Here is a 15923-nt window from a genome sequence, read left to right as displayed (position 1 = left end):
GCCATAGTAGTAATTGCTGTAGGCAAGTCCCGTGGAAGGATACTGTAATTAGAGAAATAGGATATTTGTATAGTTTCAAAGTATCTCCCTAAAAGATATTTACTAATTACAAAGGGAAAAAATAGCAAGCTTAACAGTGGAGAAACCCAACATACACCACTTTAACCAAGTGTTCAAGAATAATCTCATAAATAATAGGACATACCAAGATCATGTATCTCCAGATATGATGCACTGAGAAGGGCACAATATCCTATTTGTGCTTTTCTTGCCCAAAATGCCTAACTTCAGTCTACTCATGAGTAAACCTGAGGGACATTTTGAAAATAACTGGCCTGGATTTTCCAAAACTATCACTAATTGAAGAAGATGAAGAAGATATAATAGCTAAATGCAATATGGGATCCTGGATTGGATCCAAAAAAAGAAAACTGTGGGAACACTGGTGAAATTCAAACAAGGTCTGTAGATTCAGTTAATATTGTTGTATCAATGTCAATTTCCTGGTTTTGATAATTGTACTACATTTATGTAAGATATTAATATTTGAATGAGCTGGGTGAAGTGTATACAGAAACTACAATTTTTGCAACTTTACTGTAAGTCTAAAGTTATTTCAAAGTAGAATTTCTTAAAAAAGTCTTCCTGTTCTAATGAGTGTGCAGTTTCAGTTATGCAAGATGAATAAGTTCTAGAGATCTGCTGTGCAACATTAATGTATTGTGCACTTATAAATTTGTCAAGAGGGCAGATCTCATGGTTAGTGCTTTTACCACAATAAAAGCCAAACAAATAAAAATCCCTTTTAACTAGGTGCTATTACTATTTTCTTAAGTAAGTTGACTTACTTAGGGTGAGACAGCTTGTTAAGGGCACAGCAATACTATGTACTCAGGCTGTCTGACTCTGGAGCTTATCTTGTACCCTATGATATATCCCCTTAGTACTTTTAGGAGACAATAGAATTGTTAGCTTAGTTTTAATTTTTCATAGACTTGTATTCCTTTAGTGCTATGTTATAAAAAGCTTTTTCTAAACTATCCTGCCTCCCTTTAGTCCATGTGAAGGAGATACTGGCAGAGTTGTTGAGTCAGAATAAATACAAGCACGAGTCGGACACTGTACTGGAAACCATTGCACACACAAAGAAGTAGCCAACTTCTGTGCTCCCCTCAGGAACTTAGAAAGAGCTCAGACAGACAAAAAACAACAAACAATACAGAGCAGAAAATAATCACCAACAAAGTAGTAGAGGCTCTGTGTGCCATGGGAAGTTAAAGGAGAGAGGCCTGGCATAAACTCCCTGGTGGAAGCAGGAGGTGACATTTGATCTGAGCCTTCAGGAATGAGAAAGATTGCCTAAAAAAAAAAGAAAAAAAAAAAAAAGAAAAAGAAAAGAAAAAGAAAACCATGGGGAAGAACATTGTAGACAGATAGAGAAATTACAACTATAGTAGGTCTGTTGGCTTGCCACCTGTTGCCCCATATGTGCAGCAAGTCGATAGATGGAGACATGGGGTTGCAGCAGAGAAAGAGGTTTAATAAAGTACCACCAAATGAAGAGATGGGAGGGAATCTCAAATCCACCTCCTAAAGGAATTTGTGGCTAGGGGTCATAGAGGTTTGGGAGTGGACTGAAGTTTGGAGATCATTGATTGATCAAAGAGTGGAGGGTGAAGTCAGGGCAAGGAGATAAAAAAGGTGTATTTTCATGCCGATTCTATTCCTCAGTGGGGGTCTTCAAACTGGTTAGCATCAGCTATTTTGCTGGAATTTGGGATCTGAAAAACATCTTAAACAGTTCCTAAACAAAAGCCTTATGATTCTAATGTCAGAGATCCCATCTATAGGAGCAGTGGAGATGCAAGTCAATTCTTAAAGTCTTATGATCCTAATGTCATAAATACTATTTAGGCTGGGCTGAGAGACTGAGGCAGGAGGATCGTCTGAGTCCAGAAGCTTGAGACCAGCCTGGGCAACACAGCAAGACCTTAACTCTACAACTAAAAAAAAGAAATATTAGTTGACCGTGGTGGCATGCACCTGTGGTCCCAGTTACCCTGGAGGCTAAGGTTGGAGGGATCACTTGAGCCCAGGATGTCAAGGCTGCAGTGAGCTGCGATTGTGTCACTGCATTCCAGTCTGGGTGACAGAGTGAGACCCTGTCTCAAAAAAATAAATTAATAAATTCATAATAATAAAATAAATCCTATCTATAGGAACTATGGGGATGCCAATGATCAATATTTAGTGCTACGTTATTTTCAGCAACAAGAAAGTAGATCAATTGCAGTCTGATTAATATTTAATTACATCTATATTTCTGTCCAGAACCTAGCATGCAATTCTTGTCGACCCTGTGAGGACAGTTCCAAAATGACTTGTGGAAAAATAAATGGAGGGCCGAGTACGGTGGCTCATGCCTGTAATCCCAGCACTTTGGGAGGCCGAGGTAGGCAGATCATCTGAGGTCAGGAGTTCGAGACCAGTCTGGCCAAAATGGTGAAACCCCATCCCTACTAAAAATACAAAAATTAGCTGGGCATGGCGGCGGGCGCCTATAATCCCAGCTACTCAGGGGGCTGAGGCAGAAGAATCACTTGAACCCAGAAGGCGAAGTTTGCAGTGAGCATGCGCCTGTAGTCGCAGGAACACAGTAGGCTGATGGAGGAGAATCTCTCGAAACCCGGGGGTAGAGGTTGCAGTGAGCCAAGATTGTGCCACTGCACTCCAGCCTGGGTGACAGAGTGAGACTCTGTCTCCAAAACAGATAAATAAATAAATAAATAAATAAATAAATAAATAGAGGTGGAAAAGCCTAAGGGACTTGACCAGACCAGCTAGACTGCAATGCATAATCATTGTGTGTTTCAGAAAAAGATATTCTAGCAGGGATCCCGATCTCAAAAGCCTTCCAGGGCCAAACACATGAGTGGGGCATAGAATAAGATACTAAAGAATGATGGGAGTTCTGGAAAATTAGAGAGTGCTTGCCAAAAAGCATTTTAGATTAAAACAAAACAACAAAACCAAACACTACCCTAGATGAACACATTGCTGACCAGATTCTGCCCAAAGGCTGATTTCAGCCTACTTGTGACAAACTAAAACATTGTCGGCTGTTACAATAGTGGCATAGCTTATCAAGCAAATGAATTATTTGGAGTTTTGTACTAAGGCTGTGTAGTCAGATGTGTGATATTAATTCATTGTTTCACTTTCTAAGGGTTCTAGGCCAGCAGCCTTATTGTTGTTAGATCATTACTGCCACCTAGTGATCATTGGGGCTCTGCCTGCACCAAAGAAATCTATATGGAGCTTTCATCTTCCAAATGTTTGTCTTGTGACGCATGCCACAAACACTCAAATAAGCTACATAAACCTTTTTATACTGCCGTGGTTAATAGCTCACAGTGGTGAGGGCTGTTGTTGTTGTATAATTAATGTTGTGACTGGGAGGCTTGTGCTTACTTTTGGTGTCTGTTCCGTACATTTTCTTCTGCCACTGTTGTGTGTTTGTACTAATGCTATCTCTTTGGCATAGGTATAGAAGTTCATTCAGTATCTGAGAGCCTGTGTTGAAAGGATTAAATGTTTGAGGGGGCATAGAAAAAAAAAAAAACACTGGAGAAAGAATCAGATTTTGATATATATGTTAGCTGTGTGACTTTGAACAAATCACCAGGCCTCTCTATATCAGCTCTGGCTGCTCAAAAATGTGGGGTTGGACCAGACGTAGTGGTTTACCCCTGTAATCCCAGCACTTTGGGAGGCCAAGGAGGGAGGATTGCTTGAGTCCAGGAGTTCGAGACCAGGCTGGGCACCATAGTGAGACCTGTCGTTACAAAAAATAAGAAAACAAAAATGTGGGAGTGAAATGATTTAGCAGTTTTCCACCAAATCCCATGCGGGGCAGGCGTCTTCTGAGGAACACCATGGGTTTAGAAATCTTCATGGATTTTTCAGTGTGAGGGCTTGGGAGGAGGGGGAAGGCTGAAAAGGAAGGTCCAGACTGCTTCAACCGGAGCAGGCTTTATAAAAAGTGAATTCAAAAATTTTTGTTTTTGAATAGGTAATCCATGTATGTGATTCAAAATTCAAGAGACAGAAAAGAGCACATAGCAAGAAGTCTCCTCACTAATCTGTCCCACCCTAGAGGGAACCAATGTCACAATCTATTCTCTATATTTTTAGAGATATCCCCCCATATTGCCCAACCCCTTTCTTTTATTAACACAAATAATAATATCATACACACTGTTCTATAGCCCTTCTTTTTATCTATTTATGTGTTGCAGTTTCATATAACATTTCACTTATACTTCAGTATACTCAGACATAGATGTATAAAATTTGACTAGATGCTCTATAAATGTCTTTTGTAAGGGCATTGACTCTTTTTTGTTTTTATTCTTTTAAATGTTTTTAGAGACAGGGTCTTACTTTGTCACCCACGCTGTAGTGCAGTGGTGCGATCATAGCTCACTGCAGCCTTGACCTCCTGGGCTCAAGTGATCCTCCTGACTCCAGAGTTGCTGGGATTACAGGCATTAGGCAGGCACCATGCTTGGCAGCATTGACTCTTAAACTCACATTTTTAATCTAATGTAAAATAAATGATCCATAGATTTGTAGCTACGCAGAGATAAAAACCATTTGTCTTGGCGTCAGACCTCTGAGAGACAGGAAGAGAGTGAGCTCTAGGAGAAGGCCTCTTCCAATATTTTCAGCTACAAGGCTTGTTTGGCTGCTGTTAACCATAATCCATAATCATAATCCACAGTAATCAAAGCATGGGGGAGCACAACAGCACAGAAATTGCTCCGTAGGCTGAGAACGATGGCTCACACTTGTAATTCCAGGACTTGGGAGATTGAGGCAAGAGGATCACTTGGCCCAGGAGTTTGAGACCAACCTGGGCAACATAGAAAGACCCCATCTTTATTTTAAAATAAATAAATAAATAAAGATAAAAGAAACTGCTCAGGCACAGTGCTGGATGTATCCACAGCTGTAAATGAATTTGGAGGTTTGGAAAGGACAGAGTAAGAAGGTGAGGACCAACCATTTTAGAAACCTTGTTACATTTTAAGTTAACTAGAGATAGACTGCTTCTTCCATAGATTTCTCTATTGGATATTTTTTTCTTTCTTTCTTTAAACAGGATCACATTTCCCTTAGAACAGCAACTCTCAACCCTAATTGCATGTTTGAATCATCTGGGAGCTTTCGGAAACTCCCACAGTCAGAGCCCCATCTGCAGGATTCTGATTTAATTTGTCTGGGGGGTGAGGCTTAGCACCTGGCAGTTTTGGAAAGCTCCATAGATGATTCTAGATGCAGCCAGGTGACAATTGAGTTGTAGCTTCTGAGTAACTGGCCAGTGATGCAGTTCCTTTCTGCTCTACTGGGTGGTTGTCTCCAGGCAAATAGCCAGTTCCTTTAACCTTCTCTTTCTGCCTTCTTTTTATCGCATGATCACAATCTGTCTTGGATTGTTGCTTGTTTGGATGTTTATCAGTCTCCTGAGCATACGGATCCCCCTCAGGTAGTCTAGGCTGGAAACTGTCAACTCCTACCCTTTACAGTTTCTCTCAGATTCAGCTGCTAAACATGTCACCTGAGGGCTGTGACTCACAAGTTCTAGGTCGGAGGTTCTTAGACTAGCAGCATCAGCACCACCTCAGAAGTTCTTAGAAAATCAAATTCTCAGCCCAACTTAGGTCTAATTTAGCTCACTAAATTAGAAACTCTGTGGGTGGAGCTAAGGGTATTCTATCGGTAGTCTTGAACCACAAGCTTGTAGCATTTGGAATTAGTTGTGCTGCCATGGGTGCTCTTATCTTGAGGCTTTGGTATGCATGTTGGGCACCCAAAGGTTGAGCAAGTTGTCCCCACCATCTCTGTCTTATCTTGGTGCTAGGGAATAACTGGGCTTCTTTCTTGATTTCTCTCCTTTGCACCTGAACACTCCACGATGCTAGGTCCTTCCCAAACTCAGTCCACACACCCCTACCCCCACCATCCTCATCCCCTGTAACTCCTGATCCTAAGAGAGACCTCTCCAATTCCCCCAAGCCAGAAACAGATTTTTCCAAGGGGACTGCCTGGAAGACTTCATGTTTATACTTAGTAACTTCATTTGCAAGACTGCCCAGAAGGACTGAGCCTCTTCCTCCTTTGTGGCTTTGCTGATGACTCTGCTCTGAAGCCTGATGACTTAACTATTTGGTGCTAAATTTTCCTGTACTGAGACATGATTTTATCAGCTGTAGTTATCAAGCAATGGGACGTGATTTGGTTTTAAGCAGTCCTAGAACTTAAGCACCTCAGTGAATGTTGTCCTTCAAAGTAGTTATCATGGGAAGTCACCCACTTATTCTAACAAGGCTGTCATTGTTGAAAATCTGAGTGAAAATGCTCTCCTGGGTCTGCTGCAATACAGAGTCTGATGTTTGTGCTCCTGCCTGATCGGGTTGCATCTTCTACCACCATCTCCCACGTGCCCATTGCTTTAACACATAGCAGTTTCCTATTTCCTGAACTTACCCTGCACTTTCACATCTCCATGACTTTGTTATTCTTATTCAGCTTGGAATGTTCTTTTTATGCCTTTCTTTCCTTATTAAAATTCTATGCTTTTCCTCCAATGGCCAACTAAGATGCTACTTTTCCTATGATGCTTCTCCTTACTCTTCAGATCAAAACGATGGCTTGCTTTCTTCTCACATGTCATAGTTTTTCACTTTTGCTGGTAATGAAGCATGTTTGCTTGAGTAAGCATTGCCTTCTAATATAAGCTTCTTGACAGCAGGGGCCGTGGAAACCATCCATTCCTCTTGCAGTGTCCAACACAGTAAGAGGTTGACAGCTCTCTATGAAGAGCCTCCATAAGGAACCAAGTGAGGAAATCAATTTATTTAGTTTATGTATTTATTGAGTTTATCTATTTGGTTTATTTATGTATCACTCTGTCACCCAGGCTGGATGGCACAATTATAGCTCACTGTAGCCTCGACCTCCTGGGCTCAAAGGATCTGCCTGCCTCAACCTCCCAAGTAGCTGGGACTGCAGGCACATGTCACCATACTGGGCTATGTTTTGTTTTTGTCTTTGAGATGGAGTCTTGTTCTTTTGCCTAGGAGGGAGTACAGTGGTACCATCTTGGTTCACCACAACTTCCACCTCCTGGGTTCAAGCAAATCTCCTGCCTCAGCAGGAGAATTGTAATCCCAAGTAGCTGGGATTACAGGCACCCATCACCACAGCCGGCTAATTTTTGTATTTTTAGTAGAAAGGGGGTTTCACCATGTTGGTCAGGCTGCTCTCAAACTCCTGACCTCAGGTGATCTGCCCACCTTGGCCTCCCAAAGTGTTGGGATTACAGGAGTGAGCCACCGCACCTGGCCTACTGGGCTAATTTTTAAAGGTTTTTTGTAAATACAAGGTCTTGCTATGTTGCCCAGGCTGGTCTTGAGCTCCTGGCCTGAAGCGATTCTCCCACCTTGACTTCCCAAAGTGCTGGGATTACAGGCATGAGCCACTATGTCCAGATTATTTAATTTATTATTTAAAAATGGTATTATATCCTGTCTGATCACTACTTTAATCGCCATAACTAGGAACAAAGGACTTTAAGCTATTTCACACAATCATTCATCTTAAAGGATAAAGATTAGATGAATTTTAGGAATAAAGAAAAGATGTGTCAGGTGTGATGGTTCACACCTGTAATCCCAGCACTTCGGCAGGCGGAGGTGGGAGGACTGCTTGAGGCCGGGAGTTCGACACCAGCCTGGGCAACACGGTGAGACCTTGTCTCTACAAAAAGTACAAAAATTAGCTGGGTGTGGAGGCGTGTGCCTGTAGTCCCAACTACTTGGGAGGCTGAGGTGGGAGCTTTGCTTGAGTCATAGGGGATGGAGGTTGCAGTGAGCCGAGATCATACCACTTCACTCCAGCCTGGAAGACACTGTCTCAAAAAAAAAAAAAAAAAAAAAGTCACAGAAAAGATATATCCTTAAGCACTAGCAGCTGGGACTAAGTATATAACCTCCCAGCAAAATCCTTTGAAGGAGGACAGTGTGCCTTTTCTTTGTTAAAGGCCCTTCCTGTTGCTAGAAGCATATCCTCTGTGATATTAATGTATTGTATTTTTAAAAGGGTTTTTAGCTCCTGCAGTAGAAAAAAGTGCTACAAAGTCTATCACCATCTCAGAAAATTGGGACAGATGGCCTCAGGGTTCTCTACGTCAGTGCATCTCTGTGGTTTCAAGTTTTTGACCACCAAAAGGAGGAATTGGATTTGATGAACTCAGTGGTTGCAGTGGCTCTGGGAAAGCAATGCGGTTGAAATTTTATGCTTCAGTTGGAAAGGAGCACTCAATGCTGCGCTCAGGACTTTTCACTGTGGTATTTGGTCTTCTTTTCTTTTTTCGTGTGGGTCTTATTTTACTAATGCTTCATGAGAGCATTTCATTGCCCTATTTATCTTCCCAGAATCTAAACTGGTCTTGAGTCATATTTGGTGTACTCTGATTTCCAGGCGAGTCCACGCACCATAGACTTGCCTTTCTGCGGTGGTGAAGAATCCCCCTGATGACTGTGGTACCCCACATTGTAACCTTCTAACTCCTCCCCCATCTGTGACTCACTATTTCCTGCCTTAGTGCCCTTCCCCTATTTTCCCTATAATGTAACGATTTTCCCTAAATTGTCCCTTCTTTATTGGAAAGTTTCTTTCTCTTTCCATTGGCTCCAGGATTGTTTCAAAATCGGCTTCTTCCAGGAATACTTCTCTGATAAATTCTGGCCTGTTTTAGCTGGGCATGGTGCATCATTCCTGTAATCCCAGCACTTTGGGAGGCCAAGGGGCAGATCACTTGAGGTCAGGAGTTTGAGACCAGCCTGGCCAACATGGTGAAACCCCGTCTCTACTAAAAATACAAAAAATAGCCGGATGTGGTGGTGGGCACCTGTAACCCTAGCTACTTGGGAGGCTGAGGCAGGAGAATCTCTTGAACCCAGGAGACGAAGGTTGCAGTGAAATGAGTTTATGCATTCAAGCCTGGGTGACAGAGTGAGACACTGTCTCAAGGAAAAAAAAAAATTCTATCCTATTTAATTTTTATTGTCTGAGAATTTATACATTAAGCCTAGAAGTTTCATTATAGAATTTCTTTTGTTGTAACAGTTGTGAAGCTATTTTGTCTTATCAGACGTATTATCAGGTTAAGAGATGCATTAAGATCTAATTCCTTATGTCACATGAGCACCTCCCTTGCCCAACACCTTTTAGGCTGAAGTAACAAATCTTTGGGAGTTCGGGGTTATTATTTTTTTTCTTTTTTTGAGACAGAATCTGACTCTGTTGCCCAGGCTGGAGTGCAGTGGGGGGATCTCGGCTCACTGCAAGCTCTGCTTCCTGGGTGCAAGCGATTCTCCTGCCTCAGCCTCCCAAGTAGCTGGGATTACAGGAGCGCACTACCACACCCAGCTAATTTTTGCATTTTTAAAAATAGAGATGGGGTTTCACCATGTTGGTCAGGCTGGTCTTGAACTCCTGACCTTGTGATCCACCCGCCTTGGCCTCCCAAAGTATTGGGATTACAGGTGTGAGCCTCCACGGCCGGCCAGGAGTTCAGGATTATTGAGGGAGATGGACAAAAAGTTGCGTTTGTTGAAAAAAAGAGTTTACCTCATGGAGGATGAGCTTCCCTGAAATGTAGGAAGGATGTCTAGTAATAGAACATTCTGAGGGTGTCATGGACCTGTGTCATACTCCTCTCAGCACCTCAGGAGTTAAGAGGACCACCGAGGGGGACATATAGAAGCCAGAGTGGTGCATGTTAAGAGTAGTGGCCTTGAGACCCACAGTGGAGAATCTCATCTTAAGCTTGGTTCAGAGGCAATGGAGCAGATTTAATTTTATTTAGAGACAGAAAAAATTACAAAAAACAACCACAACAAACCAGTAAGATATTTCTTATACCTTAATACTGTATAGTGCAATAAATCACTCATGCTACATGTAAATTCCTTCAGGATGGCAACCATGCCTTTTCATCTCACCTGGTCGACAGCCCTCTGTTTATTACCTGAAGGACTGACTCACTGGCTTGTGAATTTATGGGAAACAGCACATTGGTATCTGTGCATCAATCAGCATCAGAGCAGATGGTGATTAGAAGATAAACAGAAAAAAAGGAGAGTGCACTTCGCTAATTGTGGTTTTTTCAACCCATAACATCAAACTTCAAACTGTAGTTGAAGTTTTACAATAGTTGATAACTTCTAAATTAATAAGCTCTTCTAAATTAATAAACTGCTTCAGCTGTCCTGTAAATCAGGCATTCACCAACAAATATTTATTGAGCGTTAAGTTTCAGAGATTGGTCTAGGTTTTCTCATGGAGCTTTCATTCTACCAGGGGAAGAGATATCAAAAGCAAAAAGAAAACAAAACATCAAAACAAAAAATTACAAAAAAAAAAACCTTTTCCTAAAGATAGCAAATAAGTTAATTACATGGTATGTGATAAAATACCACACAGAGCAGGTGTGGGATTGGGAATACTGCAGAGGTGAAGTGGGGTGGTTTGTTAAACATCATTGAGTAGATGACACGTAAGCATAGATGTGCAGGAACTGTGGGGGTTAGCCCTGTAGAGTTCCCGGGGAAGAACATCTCAGAATGGAGGAAAAGCCAGTGCTAAGACTGGTGATTAGAGCATATTTGGTATGTTCCAGAAACATCCAGGAGGCCGGTGTGGTTGGTACAGAGTGAGTGAGAATGCAAAGATGAGACAGGTGGTAGGAAGGACCAGGTCGGTCATGGCATGTCTTGTAGGCTGTTGTAAGAACTTTGGAATTTTTTCTGGCAGGGTCTCATTCTGTCACCCAGGCTGGAGTGCAATGATGTGATCACAACTCATTGCAGCCTCGACTTCCTGGGTTCAAGTGATCCTTCCATCTCAGCCTCCTGAGCAGATGGGACTATAAGCACACACCACCTTGCCTAGCAAATTTCTGTAGTTTTTGTAGAGATGGGGTTTTGCCATGTTGCCCAGGCTGGTCTTGAATTCCTGGGCTCCAGCAACCCTTCCTTCTCAGCCTCCCAAAGTGCTGGGATTACAGACATGAGCCACTGTGCCTGGCCAGAATCTTTGGTTTTATTTTGAGATCCATGTGGACATAACTGGAGAGTTTTGAACAGACAGAAGACACAATCCAACCAATGTTTAAAAGGACAATTTTGGCTGCTCTGTTGAGAATAGACACTGGTGGTGGGATACATGGGGGAAGCAAGAGTGGATGCCTGGAGACCAGTGAGTGGCCTCCTGCAGTAAGTTCAGGCTGGAGGAAGTGGTGGTTGGACTGTGATGATCCTGGTGGAGACTACGAAAGTTGCACATTTCTGGAGATCTATATCTATATCTATACCTATCTGTCTATCTACTTACTCTGTCACCCAGGCTGTAGTGCAGTGGCACGATCTTGGCTTACTGCAGCCTCTGCCTCCTGGGTTCAAGTGATTCTCCAACCTCAGCCTCCTGAGTAGCTGGGATTACAGGTGTGCACCACCATGCCTGGCTAACTTTTGTATTTTTGGTAGGGATGGGGTTTCGCCATGTTGGCCAAGTTAGTCTCGAACTCCTGACCTCATGATCCACCCACCTCCACCTCCCAAAGTACTAGGATTACAGGCATGAACCACTGCGCCTGGACTGTTTCTGGATATATTTTCACGGCAGAGTCTATAGGATTTCCTGTCAGATCAGGTGTGGGATGTGTGAGAGGGGCATCAGAATGAATCCAGTTTTACAGTCTGAGTACTGGAAGGATGGAATTGTTTCCACCTGATCTGGGGAAGACTGTGGGGAGAGCAGGTTTGCTGGAAGTTGGTGGGCAGGTGGTGGTTGTTGGAATTTCAGGGGTTCAAATGTAGACATACAATGTTATTAATGTTTTGTTCACAGATCTAGCAAATAGTTCTGTGAATACTTGTCTTATATTCATGTAAACAGTGAAAATCCATGCAGTCTTAAGTACTCACCACATTCTGAGCCCCTTAGGCAGCCCCTGAGACTCCCCTTCACTTATGTTGCTATAGAGAGACTAGACTGGGGATGGTCGCTGGGTACCCAGGCATCAGGGGCCTGTGGTGACCACTTGTGAGGTCCTAGTTTCAAAGACGCTGTCCAGTGGGAGCAGCCCTTGTTGTGTATTTCTTAACGCATTCATGTTGTCTCCTGTGAGGAAATTTGATGTTAGGAAGAAGGTAGAGGCAGATGGATCAGGGGCAGCAGAGGAAATACAGCAGAGGGGGAGAGAAAAACCTGGTTCCTGAAAATGGTGGAGTAACCAGAGCCACCTGCTTCTGAGGTAGAGATGCTATGAGGTCACCAGGACTGCTTTTGAATTCCTAATCAGTGAGGAACCCTTCTTTATTTATTTTTGGGCTCCTCATGGGTTCTGGCTCTGCCGTGTTGAGACACTTTCTTGTCTTCCTTTGCATGTCTACAATGTTCACATCCATCACTGCAAGTAACATAAGACATAGGTTATTTGCAACAGGAAGGTACCTAAATGATACATGATGATATGGTAACCTAGTATATGTTAAAGTGACATGGGAAATTAAACAGAGATGATAGAGTTCAAGCTTTGCTTTCCAAAGAGAACAAATATGATTCATAAATATAAGGATTATAAAAAGATACATTTCATTGTTTGTTAGGACATTCAGTCCCAAATATTTATTCAATACCATATGTGAGGCCCCATCTCATGCGTCTTGATGTGTCTTGGTGTTTCCATGACTCTAAATTAGATACTTTTTCCTGTTTCCTAGATTTCACCTTTCTATATCTTTCCACATCTCTTCCCCCACCCCAATTTACCCTGTTTCTTCCTGATTTCCTCACTTGGTTAGCTTTTTTTTTTTTTTTTCCTGACCTTCACTACTTTTTTCACCATCAACTCTAGCTCTGCTGTGTTGTTAGTTCTCATTAGGATTTTACTAGAAGTGGGTGTCTACATAACTCCTCAGAATGAATTGAACAGTAGATATTTGTAAAATGAACAAAATAACTTTTCTTTTCCCATGTACTTTCTTGGTAGGGATGAACTTAGTCATGACAGAGATAAAGCAAAACACATCTACAAAGGCTAAGCCTGAATGATCATGATACTTACTGTTCAAAAACCTCTAGTGACTCTATGTCAGAGCTGGGATGGTCTGTGATAGAAGAGTCAGTTGTATGTCTTTCTACACACAGAAATTAGTTTTCTTCAGGGCAGAGACAATCTTATTTATCTTTGTATCTGTATTCCCATTGTGCCCTGCATGTAGTAGGCACATAATAAATGATCCTAGGGAATAAGTTGAAAAGAGTGGGATGAGTTGCTCATATCAAGTATTACATAGTTTAAAGTTGTAGGCTTGAAAGTCAGTTTCAGCCCATGAGTAGCAGCTTCCAAAAAAGAAAACATCCTCTTATGAAGTTTAGGCAGCGGATGATACTCACTGAGGAAACCATGATTAAGTCTCAGGAAACAGAAATGCAAGATAAGACACAATCTACTTCATTAATCCGGATGGGTGGGCCTGATATTAAAGGCTTCTGATGTCAAGACCAATTGAATCATAAACTACCCATTTGAATAACATCCTTCTACTTCCCCATCTTTATCCACTGAAAAATATTTTACTTCGATGGCCTCTTTCCCACACCAACTCTTGGACCTTGTGATATTTTATGAGAGTCTTTAGAAGAATCCATTCTTCAGATTTCCCAAAACTGGGTGAAAGATGTCCTCATGGAGTCAAAAGTGACTAACATGATTCCGAATGGGATTCTATTCTCAAAATGGCAAATTTCTACCAACCATATTTTAAAAGGGCATGGTGAAAATAATTCAGTAAGCCTATAAATAGAAAATAAAGTTAAGAAAAGAAGCCAAATTGTTGCATACTTCCCAAACCAGCCTCCCTTCCCAACGAGCAACCAGATTTGCTTGGTGTCATAAACTGCTTCCTGCTCTTCAGAAAGCTGCCATTTCCTTGGCTATATCTACCCACAAGTGTCAATTCCTGATAGCTTTGCTAGAGTGTGATAATAGAAAGCAGGGCTCTTTGAGAATTATTTTCAGGTTTTTTTTTTTTGACAAGGTCTTGCTCTGTTGCTCAGGCTGGAATACAGTGGCTCAATCATGGCTCAATGCAGCCTTGACCTCTGGGGCTCAAGCAGTCTTCCCAGCTCAGCCTCCCAAGTAGCTGGAGCCACAGGTGTGTGCCAGCATGCCCAACTAATTAAAAAGAATTGTTTTTGGTAGAGATGGGGGTCTCCCTATGTTGCCCAGTCTTGCCTTGAACTCCTGGCCTTAAGCCATCCTCCTGCCTTGGCCCCCAAAGTGCTGGGATAACAGGCGTGAGCCACCATGCCCAGTCTCTAGGTATTTTTTGAACAAAGATGAAAAAGAATTAAAAGAATTAACAGGGTAGATGATTGGGGTGGGAGGGGAATCTTGAGTTAGCTGTGAGTGACCACTCTTCCTTATTTCTTCATATGCCTAAAGAAGGGGATCATTCATTCATTCAACAAACATTTACTGAGCTCTCCCTATTTCCAGAGACTGTCCTAGGTACTGAGGTTACATCAGTGAACAAAAGAGAAAGAAAATACAAATTCCTGCTTTTACGGAACTTATATTGTAGTGGGGGAAATTCCTCTTGTCATCTATTTCTTTCTCCCTTGTGATCAACGGATAAGCTTGTCAGAAAAACTGAAGAAAAGAAGAGAAGATTTATTTCTGTCTTTGCCTCTGCTTTTGCCATCCTTTTCTCACTCCTCAGATGTCCCAAGACTCCATGATTTTCATGGGGACTCCTCCTGTAAATAAATAAAGTTGAGAAAATAAATTCCCACTATTTGCAGTTTCATAGAAGGATGCCTAGAAGAGGCAGTACTAGCTCTTTCAGAGGGATAAACCTAAGTCATTATTTCTTGCCAGAACTAGAATCCTGTTCCCCACTTCTGCAGAAGACATTGTTTCATTGTTTCATCAGGCAGCTAGGTGTAAAATCCGGGGTTCATTGTTGATTTCTTTCTCTTTTCACCTTCAAATTCAATTACTGGTCAATATCTGTGGATACTATATCCCATGTCATTCTCATTCTCCCATCCCTCCCACCAAGCAGTCTAATTCCTCACTTACACTATTGTGATAGTCACCTACCTCCTTTCTCTCTTCTCTCAAATTCAGCCTCCACAATACTGGATTTACCATCCAAGGACCAGCTTCGATCATGTCACCTCCTTGCCTTTCAACAAGCTTCATTGGCTCCCCACTTTAAATATATTCTGATGTTCTTTCAGCGCTGCCCTAAAACATCTTTAACATTTTATCTACAACTTTTAATATTTTAAATTTATTATTTACTTATTTATCTATTTATTTTTGAGATGAAATCTCGCTCTGTTGCCCAGGCTGGAACGCACTGGTGCAATCTCGGCTCACTGCAACCTCCGCCCCCTGGTTTCGAGGGATTCTCCTGCCTCAGTCTCCCTAGTAGATGGGACTACAGGTGTGGGGCCAGCACGCCCAGCTAATTTTTGTATTTTTAGTAGAGACAGGGTTTCACCTTGTTGGCTACGCTGGTCTCGAACTCCTGCCCTCAGGTGATCTGCCTTCTTCAGCCTCTCAAAGTGCTGGGATTATAGGTGTGAGCCACCACGCAGGGGGCCAACATATTTTTATCCCAAGTTCCTGCCTGATATGACATATGGTGAGACGGCATACTTTTCCTGGTATTTTCCCCAAGCTTTCCAACAACTAAACCTTTACTCCCACTTTCCTTCCTTTTGGAATTCCCCATTCACATCACTCCCATTTGAAATTTGCACATGAGTTAAGATGAAGT

The sequence above is a fragment of the Trachypithecus francoisi genome, unplaced genomic scaffold, assembly GCF_009764315.1.
Source record: "Trachypithecus francoisi isolate TF-2019V2 unplaced genomic scaffold, Tfra_2.0 Lachesis_group5, whole genome shotgun sequence".
In the NCBI taxonomy this organism is placed as follows: Eukaryota; Metazoa; Chordata; class Mammalia; order Primates; family Cercopithecidae; genus Trachypithecus; species Trachypithecus francoisi.
The sequence above is the reverse complement of the archived record's forward strand: the minus strand, read 5'-3'. Positions refer to the sequence as shown.